Source organism: Elephas maximus, chromosome 9 (assembly GCF_024166365.1).
Source record: "Elephas maximus indicus isolate mEleMax1 chromosome 9, mEleMax1 primary haplotype, whole genome shotgun sequence".
Classification (NCBI taxonomy): Eukaryota; Metazoa; Chordata; class Mammalia; order Proboscidea; family Elephantidae; genus Elephas; species Elephas maximus.
The window spans coordinates 116,010,315-116,024,207 of NC_064827.1; positions in this window are offsets into that span (position 1 = coordinate 116,010,315).

Sequence of the window (13,893 nt, forward strand, 5' to 3'; positions counted from 1 at the left end):
GATAAATGCACACATACAAAAAGAAGAAAGAGCCAAAATCAGAGAACTGTCCCAACAACTTAAACAAATAGAAAGTGAGCAACAAAAGAACCCATCAGGCACCAGAAGAAAACAAATAATAAAAATTAGAGCTGAACTAAATGAATTAGAGAACAGAAAAACAATTGAAAGAATTAACAAAGCCAAAAGCTGGTTCTTTGAAAAAAGTAACAAAATTGATAAACCATTGGCTAGACTGAGTAAAGAAATACAGGAAAGGAAACAAATAACCCGAATAAGAAACGAGAAGGACCACATCACAACAGAACCACATGAAATTAAAAGAATCATTTCAGATTACTACGAAAAATTGTACTCTAACGAATTTGAAAACCTAGAAGAAATGGATGAATTCTTGGAAAAACACTACCTACCTAAACTAACACATTCCGAAGTAGAACAACTAAATAGACACATAACAAAAAAAGAGATTGAAATGGTAATCAAAAAACTCCCAACAAAAAAAAGCCCTGGCCCGGACGGCTTCACTGCAGAGCTCTACCAAACTTTCAGAGAAGAGTTAACACCACTACTACTGAAGGTATTTCAAAGCATAGAAAATGACGGAATACTACCCAACTCATTCTATGAAGCCACCATCTCCCTGATACCAAAACCAGGTAAAGACATTACAAAAAAAGAAAATTATAGACCTATATCCCTCATGAACATAGATGCAAAAATCCTCAACAAAATTCTAGCCAATAGAATCCAACAACACATCAAAAAAATAATCCACCCTGATCAAGTGGGATTTATGCCAGGTATGCAAGGCTGGTTTAATATTAGAAAAACCATTAATGTAATCCATCACATAAATAAAACAAAAGATAAAAACCACATGATCTAATCAATTGATGCAGAAAAGGCATTTGACAAAGTTCAACACCCATTTATGATAAAAACTCTTACCAAAATAGGAATTGAAGGAAAATTCCTCAACATAATAAAGGGCATCTATGCAAAGCCAACAGCCAATATCACTCTAAATGAAGAGAACCTGAAAGCATTTCCCTTGAGAACGGGAACCAGACAAGGATGCCCTTTATCACCGCTCTTATTCAACATCGTACTTGAAGTCCTAGCCAGGGCAATTAGGCTAGACAAAGAAATAAAGGGTATCTGGATTGGCAAGGAGGAAGTAAAGTTATCACTATTTGCAGATGACATGATCTTATACACAGAAAACCCTAAGGAATCCTCCAGAAAACTACTGAAACTAATAGAAGAGTTTGGCAGAGTCTCAGGTTATAAAATAAACATACAAAAATCACTTGGATTCCTCTACATCAACAAAAAGAACACCGAAGAGTAAATAACCAAATCAATACCATTCACAGTAGCCCCCAAGAAGATAAAATACTTAGGAATAAATCTTACCAAGGATGTAAAAGACCTATACAAAGAAAACTACAAAGCTCTACTACAAGAAATTCAAAAGGACATACTTAAGTGGAAAAACATACCTTGCTCATGGATAGGAAGACTTAACATAGTAAAAATGTCTATTCTACCAAAAGCCATCTATACATATAACGCACTTCCAATCCAAATTCCAATGTCATATTTTAAGGGGATAGAGAAACAAATCACCAATTTCATATGGAAGGTAAAGAAGCCCTGGATAAGCAAAGCACTACTGAAAAAGAAGAAGAAAGTGGGAGGCCTCACTCTACCTGATTTCAGAAGCTATTATACATCCACAGGAGTCAAAACAGCCTGGTACTGGTACAACAACAGGCACATAGACCAATGGAATAGAATTGAGAACCCAGATATAAATCCATCCACGCATGAGCAGCTGATATTTGACAAAGGACCAGTGTCAGTTAATTGGGGAAAAGATAGTCTTTTTAACAAATGGTGCTGGCATAACTGGATATCCATTTGCAAAAGAATGAAACAGGACCCATACCTCACACCATGCACAAAAACTAACTCCAGGTGGATCAAAGACCTAAACATAAAGACTAAAACGATAAAGATCATGGAAGAAAAAATAGGGACAACCCTAGGAGCCCTAATACAAGGCATAAACAGCATACAAAACATTACCAAAAATGATGAAGAGAAACCAGATAACTGGGAGCTCCTAAAAATCAAACACCTATGCTCACCTAAAGACTTCACCAAAAGAGTAAAAAGACCACCTACAGACTGGGAAAGAATTTTCAGCTATGACATCTCCGACCAGCGCCTGATCTCTAAAATCTACATGATTCTGTCAAAACTCAACCACAAAAAGACAAACAACCCAATCAAGAAGTGGGCAAAGGATATGAACACACATTTCACTAAAGAAGATATTCAGGCAGCTAACAGATACATGAGAAAATGCTCTCGAGGATTAGCCATTAGAGAAATGCAAATTAAAACTACGATGAGATTCCATCTTACTCCAACAAGGCTGGCATGAATCCAAAACACACAAAATAATAAATGTTGGAGAGGCTGCGGAGAGATTGGAACTCTTATACACTGCTGGTGGGAATGCAAAATGGTACAACCACTTTGGAAATCTATCTGGCATTATATTAAACAGTTAGAAATTGAACTACCATACAACCCAGAAATCCCACTCCTCGGAATATACCCTAGAGAAACAAGAGCCTTCACACAAACGGATATATGCACACCCATGTTTATTGCAGCTCTGTTTACAATAGCAAAAAGCTGGAAGCAACCAAGGTGTCCATCAACGGATGGATGGGTAAATAAATTGTGGTATATTCACATAACGGAATACTATGCATCGATAAAGACCAGTGATGAATCTGTGAAACATTTCATAACATGGAGGAACCTGGAAGGCATTACACTGAGCGAAATTAGTCAGAGGCAAAAGGACAAATATTGTATAAGACCACTATTATAATAACTTGAGAAATAGTAAAAACTGAGAAGAACACATACTTTTGTGGTTACGAAGAGGGAAGGGAGGGAGGGAGGGAGAGGGTTTTTTATGGATTAATCAGTAGATAAGAACTGCTTTGGGTGAAGGGAAAGACAACACTCAATACATGGAAGGTCAGCTCAACTGGACTGGACCAAAAGCAAAGAAGTTTCTGGGATAAAATGAATGCTTCAAAGGTCAGCAGAGCAGGGGCGGGGGTCTGGGGAACATGGTTTGAGGGGACTCTAAGTCAATTGGCAAAGTAATTCTATTATGAAAACACTCTGCTTCGCACTTTGAAATGTGGCGTCTGGGGTCTTAAATGCTAACAAGCGGCCATCTAAGATGCATCAATTGGTCTCAACCCGCCTGGAGCAAAAGAAAATGAAGAACACCAAGGTCACACGACAACTAAGAGCCCAAGAGACAGAAAGGGCCACATGAACCAGAGACCTACATCATCCTGAAACCAGAAGAACTAGTTGATGCCCGGCCACAATCGATGACTACCCTGACAGGGAACACAACAGAGAACTCCTGAGGGAGCAGGAGATCAGTGGGATGCAGACCCCAAATTCTCATAAAAAGACCATACTTAATGGTCTGACTGAGACTAGGGGAATTCCGGCAGCAAAGCTCCCCAGTCCTTCTGTTGGCACAGAACGGGAACCATCCCTGAAGACAACTCATCAGACATGAAAGGAACTGGTCAGCAGGGGGGAGAGAGATGCTGATGAAGAGTGAGCTAATTAAATCGGGAGGACACTTGAGAGTGTGTTGGCAACTCTTGTCTGGAGGGGGGATGGGAGGGTAGAGAGAGAGGGAAGCTGGCAAAATTGTCACGAAAGGAGAGACTGAAAGGGCTGACTCAATAGGGGGAGAGCAAGTGGGAGTAGGGAGTAAGATGTATGTAAACTTATATGTGACAGACTGATTGGATTTGTCAACATTCACTTGAAGCTTAATAAAGTTAATTTAAATAAATAAATAAAAATAATTCACCATGACCAAGTGGAATTCATACCAGGTATGCGGGGATGGTTTAACATTAGAAAAACAATTTATGTAATTCATCATATAAATAAAACAAAAGACAAGAATCACATGATTTTATCAATTGATACAGAAAAAGAATCTGGCAAAGTTCAACGCACACTCATGATAAAAAACTCTCAGCAAAATAGGAATAGAAGGAAAATTCCTCAACATAATAAAGGGCATTAATACAAAGCCAATAACCAGCATCATCCTAAATGGAGAGAGCCTGAAAGCATTTTCACTGAGATCAGGAACCAGACAAGGATGCCTTTTATCACCACTCTTACTCAACATTGTGCTGGAGGTCCTAGTCAGAGCAATTAGGCTAGACAAAGAAATAAAGAGCATCCAGATTGGCAAGGAAGAAGTAAAAGTGTCTCTATTTGCAGATGACATGGTCTTATACACAGAAAACCCTAAGGAATCCTCCAGAAAACTACTGAAACTAATGGAAGTGTTCAGCAGAGAATCAGGATACTAGAGAAACACACAAAAATCAGTTGGATTCCTCTATACCAACAAAAAGAACATCGAAGAGGAAATCACCAAATCAATACAATTTACACTAGCCCCCAAGAAGATAAAATACTTACAAATAAATCTTACTAGAGATGTAAAAGATTTATACAAAGAAAACTACAAAACACTTCTGTAAGAAACCAATAGAGACCTAGATAAGTGGAAAAACATACCTTGCTCGTGGATAGAAAGACTTAACTTTGTAAAAATGTCTATTCTACCAAAAGCTATCTATAGATTTAGTGCAATTCCAATCCAAATTCCAAGGATATTTTTTAATGAGATGGAGAAACAAATCACCAACTTCATATGAAAGAGAAAGAGGCCCTGGATAAGTAAAGCATTACTGAAAAAGAAAAACAAAGTGGAAGGCCTTAACCTACCTGATTTTAGAACCTATTATACCGCCACAGTAGTCAAAACAGCCTGGTACTGGTACAACAACAGTTACATAGACCAATGGAACAGAATTGAGAATCCAGACATAAATCCATCCACATATGAGCAGTTAATATTTCACAAAGGCCCAAAGTCAGTTAAATTGGGAAAAGACAGTCCTTTTAACAAAAGGTGCTGGCATACTGGATATCCATCAGCAAAAAAATGAAACAAGACCCATATCTCCCACCATGCACAAAGACGAACTCAAAATGGATCAAAGACCTAAATATATAATCTAAAACAATAAAGATCATGGAAGAAAAAATAGGGACAACATTAGGAGCCCTAATACACGGCATAAATAGTACACAAAACATTACTAACAATGCAGAAGAAAAACTAGATAACTGGGAGCTCCTAAAAATCAAACACCTATGTTCATTGAAAAACCTCACCAAAAGGGTAAAAAGATTACCTACAGACTAGGAAAAAGTTTTTAAGTATGACATTTCTGATCAGAGCTTGGTCTCTAAAATCTACATGACACTGCAAAGACTCAACCACAAAAAGACAATCCAAATAAGAAATGGGCAATAGATATGAACAAACACTTCACTAAAGAAGACATTCACGTAGCTAATAAATCCAGGAGGAAATGCTCACAATCATTAGCCATTAGAGAAATGCAAATGAAAACTGCAATCAGGATAAATAAATTATGGTATATTCACACAATGGAATACTACATATCGATAAGAACAGTGAAGCATCTGTGAAATATTTCATAACATGGAGGAACCTGGAAGGTATTATGCTGAGTGAAATTAGTCAGTTGTAAAAGGACAAATATTGTAAAAGACCACTATTATAAGAACTTCAGAAATAGTTTAAACTGAGAAAACTTTCTTTTGTGGTTACGAGAGGGGGGAAGGAGGAAGGGTGGGTGAGGGGTATTCACTAATTAGATGGTAGATAAGAACTACTTTAGGTGAAGGGAAAGACAGCACACAATACAGGGGAGGTCAGCACAACTGGACTAAACCAAAAGCAGTTTCCTGAATAAACTGAATGCTTTGAAGGCCAGCGTAGCAGGGGCAGGGGTTTGGGGACCATGATTTCAGGGAGCATCAAGTCAATTGGCATAATATAATCTATTAAGAAAACATTCTGCATCCCACTTTGAAGAGTGGCGTCTGGGGTCTTAAATGCTAGCAAGCAGCCATCTAAGATGCATCAATTGGTCTCAACCCACCTGGATCAAAGGAGAATGAAGAACGCCAAGGACGCAAGGTAATTACGAGCCCAAGAGACAGAAAGGGCCACATCAACCAGAGACTACATCATCCTGAGACCAGAAGAACTAGATGGTACCCGGCTACAATCAATGACTGCCCCGACAGGGAACACAACAAAGAACCCCTGAGGGAGCAGGAGAGTAGTGGGATGCAGACCCCAAATTCTCATAAAAAGGCCAGACTTAATGGTCTGACTGAGACTAGAAGGACCCCAGTGGTCATGGCCCCCAGACCTTCTGCTGGACCAGGACAGGAACCATTCCCAAGGCCAACTCTTCAGACATGGATTGTACTGGACAATGGGATAGAAAAAGATGCTGGTGAAGAATGAGCTTCTTGGATCAAGTAGACACTTGAGACTAGGTTGGCATCTCTTATCTAGATGGTAGATGAGAAGGCAGGGGGGTTAGAAGCTGGCAGAATGGATATGAAAAGAGAGAGTGGAGGGAAGGAGCAGGCTGTCTCATTAGGGGAAGAGCAATTAGGAGTATATAGCAAGGTGCATATAAATTTTTGTATGAGAAACTGACTTGATTTTTAAACTTTCACTTAAAGCACAATAAAAATTTTAAAAATAAAATAAAAATAAGGGGACAAACCACATACTGATAGAAATTTTTTTCAAATCAAATACGTGATAAAGGGCTTGTATCAAATGTATTTTTTTATTCAAATGTACATAAAGAACTCTTATAACACAATAAGAAGGTAACAATCATTACCTTTGTTTATTTAACACCACTAAATAAGAAGTAAAATATTTGAATCAACAGTTCACATATAAATGGTATATGAATTTTTAATAAGCACATAAAAATATTCTCACCAACACTAATCATTAGGAAAATTGAAATTACAACTACATTAAAGATATCACAACACACACACTAGAATGTCTATGTTTTAGTTGCCTAGTACAACTGTAACAAACAGAAAAGCACAAATGTGTGGCTTGAATTTATTATCTCACAGTTGTGGAGGCAAGAAGTCCAAATCAAGGCATAGACTCTAGGGGAGTATCCTTCCTTTCTGGTAGCACTAGGAGTTCCTTGGTGGTGGTCCTTGGCCTCTGTCTTTCTCCTGTATATGTGTCTCCCTCTGTGTTTGTTCTGCGCTTTTATAAGACACCTCTCAGAGGTGATTATGTTTAGGACTCATCCTACTCTGGTATTACCTGTTCTGCGCTTTTATAAGACACCTCTCAGAGGTGATTATGTTTAGGACTCATCCTACTCTGGTATTACCTAATTAACAAAAGTAAACCCTTATTTCCAAACCAGGGTCACATTCACAGACACAGGGTTTAGGGCTCCAACATAATATTTTGGGGACACAGTTTAATCCATAACAGCCTATAACTGAAAAACAAAGACTAGTATTAACAAGGCTGTGGAAAAGCTTGTACACTTATATATTGCTGATAGAAGTGTAAAATTGTGTAAAACTACTCTAGAGAACAGATTGACAATTTCTTCATATATTAGACATAAACTTACCATATGACCCAACAAGCCTACTCCTAGGTATCTACACAAGAGAAATGCAAACTTATGTCCACCCAGATATATGTGCAGGAATGTTCGTAGAAGCATTATGCATAATATCCAAAGCCTTATCACAATCCAAATGTCCATCTGGTGAATGGATGAACAAAGTGTAGGCTAGGGTGGGGCTTAGCGGTTAAAGCTATGGCCGCTGACCAAAAGGTCGACAGTTCGAATCCACCAGGCACTCCTTGGAAACCCTATAGAAGAGTTCTGCCTTGTACTATAGGGTTGCTGAGTCGGAATTGACTTGATGGCAATGGGTTTGGTTTTTTGGTAGTGTAGGCCAGGTGAGAACGGGCCTTATCTGAAAATGGATATAACAGACTTTTCTGGGTGATAGAAGCCTTTTAGAACTGGATTGTGATGATGGTTTCACAACTCTGTAAATTTATTAAAATATTATTGAGTGCACACTTATCTTGGGTATGTAAATTTTACCACAAAAAGGCCATTTTTTAGAAGTCCAAAAAAAAAGTAGATTCATTATTGCTTTCCTGGGATAAAGCTCAAGCAATCCTTATAAAGTATTAGCTCTTTAAATTTCATTTGTTCATCATACATTCTACCTTTAACATATTTCTGAATTCTGTATGTTAACATTGTATTTAGACTTTTGCCTTTTTATGCATGAGTATGAGGAGCCTGGTGGCACAGTGGTTAAAGCGAGTGACTGCTACCCAAATGGTCAGTGATTTGAAACCAAGAGCAGCTCCATGGGACAAAGATGTGGCAGTCTGCTTCTATAGAGATTTAGAGCCTTGGAAATCCTATGGAGTCTCTATGAGTCCGAACTGACTTGAGGTCAGTGGGATTTTTTTTTTTTTTTGGTTTATGATTGATATAAAACTTTGGCTTTTTCAAATCTTTGCAAAATTTTAAAATAAATGTTATTCTTATGTTATAAATCATTATCTATCATGAGCAATCATAAAATTAGTATATATTATTTTCTTCTTCTCCTTCCAATTCTTCTAGCACCTGATTTTGTTTAAAAATGTTATTATCCTTTTTACTGATTATTGAAGAATTGTTATATGCTTATACGTATTTTATTAGGTTTGTCACCTTTAAATAATATCCTTTGACTCCCAACTGTTGGAAATAAGGCAATCCATATACCTACTCTTTTGTCCACGTTCTTAACCTCCCCTATCCAGTTTTCATCAAATTTGTCATTTCTATGTTGTCAGAGACGTGTAGCAAAGAATTTGTTCTGGTCTTTGACTTCATTTCCTAAGAGATAACCTCTAAACACTTGGAATCTCCCAAGTAACAAGACTGTCTTTGTTATACATGGTAGCCCCTCAGACCACAACTGATAGTTTATGCCAACACAGTGACTCAGGGTAGGGCCATCCACACATAAAAGTGTTAGAGCAGGGACTGACCATGTCAGAAAAATCAACCATGTGATTAGAGGGTTGGAGCTTCGGACCACCTCTGAGGATGGAGAGAGGCGGATGGTGGAGATTTAGATCAGCCACATGGGCAATAGATCAATGAATCATGCCTACGTAATGAAGCTGAGTCCTGGTGGTACAGTGGTTAAGGGCTACAGCTACTAACCAAAAGGTTAACAGTTCAAATCCACCAGCTGCTCCTTGGAAATTCTATGGGTGTGGTTCTACTCTGTCCTATAGGATTACTATGAGTGGGAATCAACTGGACAGCAATGGGATTTTTTTTTTTTTTTTTGGTTTATGTAACAAAGCCTCAGTAAAAACTGTGGACACCAAAGCTCCAGTGAGCTTCCTGGGCTGGCAATACTTCATGTATATTGTTACACATTGATACTAGACAGGTAACACGTCCTCAGGGCAACATAGGCTTAGTATCTGGAACCCTCCTACACTCTACCCTATGTGCCTCTTCTTTGGCTCATTCAAATTTGTATCCTTTCCCTGTAATAAATGTGACCATGAATACAATAGTTTTCAGTGACTTCCATGAGTCTTTCTAGAGAATTATCAAACCTAAATGTGGTTTGGGAATATCCCCCAACCTGCAGTTGGTGTCAGAATTCTTCAGCTGGCTTGGCAGTCTGGAAGACAGTGCACTTAATCTCCTCATTTGTATAACTTCAGGTTGGTCATACAACATTTTCAATCTGTCCTGGGACCTAATCTCCACTTTTGTTTTAGTCTGAAAATTAGTACATCCAAAGATCACTGTCAGTATTTTTGCCTTAGTTTCCCCAGCCACCCTTAATAGGAAGAAGTTCATTCTGCAACAGTTTCCTCAAGAAAGATTCAAAGGAAAAATGTCCTTGAGTTTTTGCATCTTTAAAACTATCTATGCGACAGCTAGGCTGGGAGTACGGGCCTAGGTTTACACTAAGTATGAAAGTTATTTAGAAATACTATATGTTTGTAACAATATATGTTAATAATAAGACACATAAAACCTCATTCATTTTTCCAAATATGTTTTGAGCACTCACTGTATTAGTGAACCCTAATAAAAATAGAGCATCAGAGGGAGAGGAAATAGGTCAGCTTTTTCTCTCATGGTGATGAAGCACAGTAAAGAAGACAAGTAATTAAATAAATAAAATAATGAATGAATAATCATAATCTGAGATAAATGGTCTGAAGGAAAAAAATGCAGTTCTCTGAGAATATTTAAGAGAACTTGACCTAGGCAAGGGGCTAGGAAGGTCTCCTTTTAGGAAGCGACACTTGAGTTGACATCATAGGATGAGTGAGAGTTAACTATTAGTGATGAAGGGGGAGGCAGTATGAGAGGACACCATTCGTAAAGACTCTATGGTGACAGAAGTGTGGACTGTTGGAGAGAAAGCTGGGTGGCTGTAGACTGGAGGGAGAAATAGAGAAGAGCGAAGTGCTGGATGAGATTGGAGAGCTGGGCATGATTCTGGCCATTCAGGGCCTTGAAGGCTTTGGAAGAATTTGATCTTTATCCTGAGCTCAGTGAGAAAATAGTTGTCATTGTTGTGCTGTTGTTGTTGCTGCTAGGTGCCCTCAAGTTGGTTCCAAATCATAGGGACCCTAACCACAACAGCAAGAAACACTGCCAGGTCCTGAACCATTCTCACAATTGTTGCTACCACTTTGTTGTAGCCACTATCTCAATCCATCTCATTGAGGGTCTTCCTCCCCTCTGCTGATGCTCTACTTCACCAAGCATGATGTCTTTCTTCAGAGACTGATCCCTCCTGATAACATGTCCAAAGTATGTGATATATAGTCTTGCCATCCTTGTACTTCTTCCTAGACAGATCTGTTCCTTCTTTTGGCAGTCCATGGTATATTCAATATTCTTCACCAACACCACAATTCAAAGGCATTAATTCTTCTTCCATCTTTCTTATTCATTGTCCAGCTTTCACATGCATATGAGGTGATTGAAAACACCATGCCTTGGGTCAGGTGTATCTTAGTCCTCTAGGTGACATCTTTGCTTTTCAACACTTTAAAGAGGTCTTTGGCAGCAGATTTGCCCAATGAAATGGACCTTTTGATTTCTTGACTGCAGCTTCCATGGATGTTGATTGTGGATTCAAGTAAAATGAAATCCTTGACAAAACCTCAACCTTTTCTCCATTTATCATGATGTTGCACTGGGTTTTTAGTGTTGCTTATTCATCCAGTAGTGAGGATTTTTGTTTTCTTTACGTTGAGGTGCAATCCATACTGAACACTGTAGTCTTTGATCTTCATCAGAAAATGTTTCAAGTCCTCTTCACTTTCAGCAAGCAAGGTTGTTTCATCTGCATAACACAGGCTGTTAATGAGTCTTCCTCCAATCCTGATGCCCTGTTCCTCTTCATATAGTGCAGGTTCTCAGATTTTTTGCTCAGCATACAGATTGAATAGGTATGGTGAAAGGATAAAACCATGATGCACACATTTCCTGACTTTAAACCATGCAGTATTCCCTTGTTCTGTTTGAATGACTGCCTCTTGATCCATGTACAGATTCTTCATGAGCACAATTAAGTGTTCTGGAATTCCCATTCTCCACAATGCTGTCCATAATTTTTTATGATCCACAGAGTTGAGTGCCTTAGCATACTCAATAAAACATCTCTCTGGTATTCTCTGCTTTCAGCCAGGATCCATCTGACATCGGCCATGATATCCCTGGTTCCACATCCTCTTGTAAATCTGGGTTGAATTTCTGGAAGTTCTGTGTCAATATACAGCTGCTTGTATGTGATATTAATGATATTGTTTTATAATTTCTGCATTGGGCTGGATGACCTTTCTTTGGGATGGGTACAAATATGGATCTTTTCCAGTTGGTTGGCCAGGTAGCTGCCTTCCAAATTCCTTGGCATAGACGAGTGAGCACCTCCAGCACTGCATCCATTTGTTGAAACATCTCAGTAGGTATTCTGTCAATTCCCAGAGCCTTGTTTTTCTCCGATGCCTTCAGTGCAGCTTGGACTTCTTCCTTTAGTACCATCAGTTCCTGATCAAATGTTACCTCCTGAAATGGTTGAAAATAGACCAACTCTTTTTAGTATAGTGGCTCTGTGTATTCTTTCCATCTTCTTTTGATGTTTCCTGTGTCATTTAATATTTTCCCTATAGAATCCTTCACTATTGCAAATCGAGGCTTGAATTTTTTCTTCAGTTCTTTCAGCTTGAGAAATGCTGAGTGTGTTCTTCCCTTTTGGTTTTTTATCTCCAGGTCTTTGCACGTGTCATCATAATACTTTACTTTGTCTTCTCAAGCCACCGTTTGAAACCTTCTGTTCAGCTCTTTTACGTCATCGTTTTTTTCCTTTTGCTTTAGATACTCAGTTTTCAAGAGCAAGTTTCAGAGTCTCTTCTGACATCCGTTTAAGTCTTTTCTCTCTCTTCTGCCTTTTTAATGACCTCTTGCTTTCTTCATGTATGACGTCCTTCATGTCATTCCACAACTCATCTGATCTTTGGTCGTTAGCGTTCAATGTGGCAAATGTATTCTTGAGATGGTCTCTAAATTCAGGTGGAATACTCAGGGTCTTGCTTTGGATCTTGCGGACTTGTTCTAATTTTCTTCAGTTTCAACTTGAACTTGATAAGAATAATTGATGGTCTGATCGCAGTCAGCACCTGTCCTGGTTCTGACTGATGATATTGAGCTTTTCCATCATCCCCTTCCCCAGATGTAGTCAATTTGATTCCTGTGCCTTCCATCTGGTGAGGTCCACCTGTATAGTTACAGTTTATGTTGGTGAAAAAGGTATTTGCAATGAAGTCGCTGGTCTTACAACATTCAATCACATGATCTCCAGCATCGTTTCTATCACCAAAGCCGTATTTTCCAACTGCTGATCCTTCTTCATTGTTTCCAACTTTCACATTCCAATCCAATAATTATCGTGCATCCTGATTGAATGTTTGATCAGTTTTAGACTGCAGAAGTTGGTAAAAATATTCAGTTGCTTCATTTTTGGTCTTAATGGTTGGCACATACATTTGTATAATAGTTGTATTAACTGGTCTTCCTTGTAGGTGTACGGATATTATCCTATCTCTAATAGCATTGTACTTCAGGCTAGATCTTGAAATGTTCTTTTTGATGATGAGTGCAACACCATTCCTCTTCAAGTTGTCATTCCCAGCATAGTAGACCATATGATTGCCTGATTCAGAATGACCAATACCAGTCCATTTCAGCTCACTATTGCCTAAAATATGGTTCTTTAGTCATTCCATTTCATTTTAGATGATTTCCAATTTTCCTAGATTCAAACTTCATACATTCCACTTCCTGATTATTAATGGATATTGCAGCTGTATCTTCTCACTTTGCGTTGTTTCACATCAGCAAATTAAGGTCCTGAAAGCTTGACTCCATCCAGATCATTAAGGTTAACTAGACTTTGAGGAGGCAGCTCTTCCCCAGTCATATTTTGAGTGCCTTCCAACCTGAGGGGTTCATCTTCCAGCACTATATTAGACAGTGTTCTGCAGTTATTCATAAGGTTTTCACTGGCTAATTCTTTTAGAAGTAGATTACCAAGCCCTTCTTCCCTGCATTTCTTAGTCTGGAAGCTCAGCTGAAACCTGTCCACCATGGGTGGCCCTGCTGGTATTTGAATACTGGTGGCATAGGTTCCAGCATCACAGCAACACACAAGCACCCACAGCACGACAAACTGACAAATGTGTGAGGGGTGCTGTTGTTCGTAACCATCAAGTCAGCTCCAACTCATGGCAAACTTATG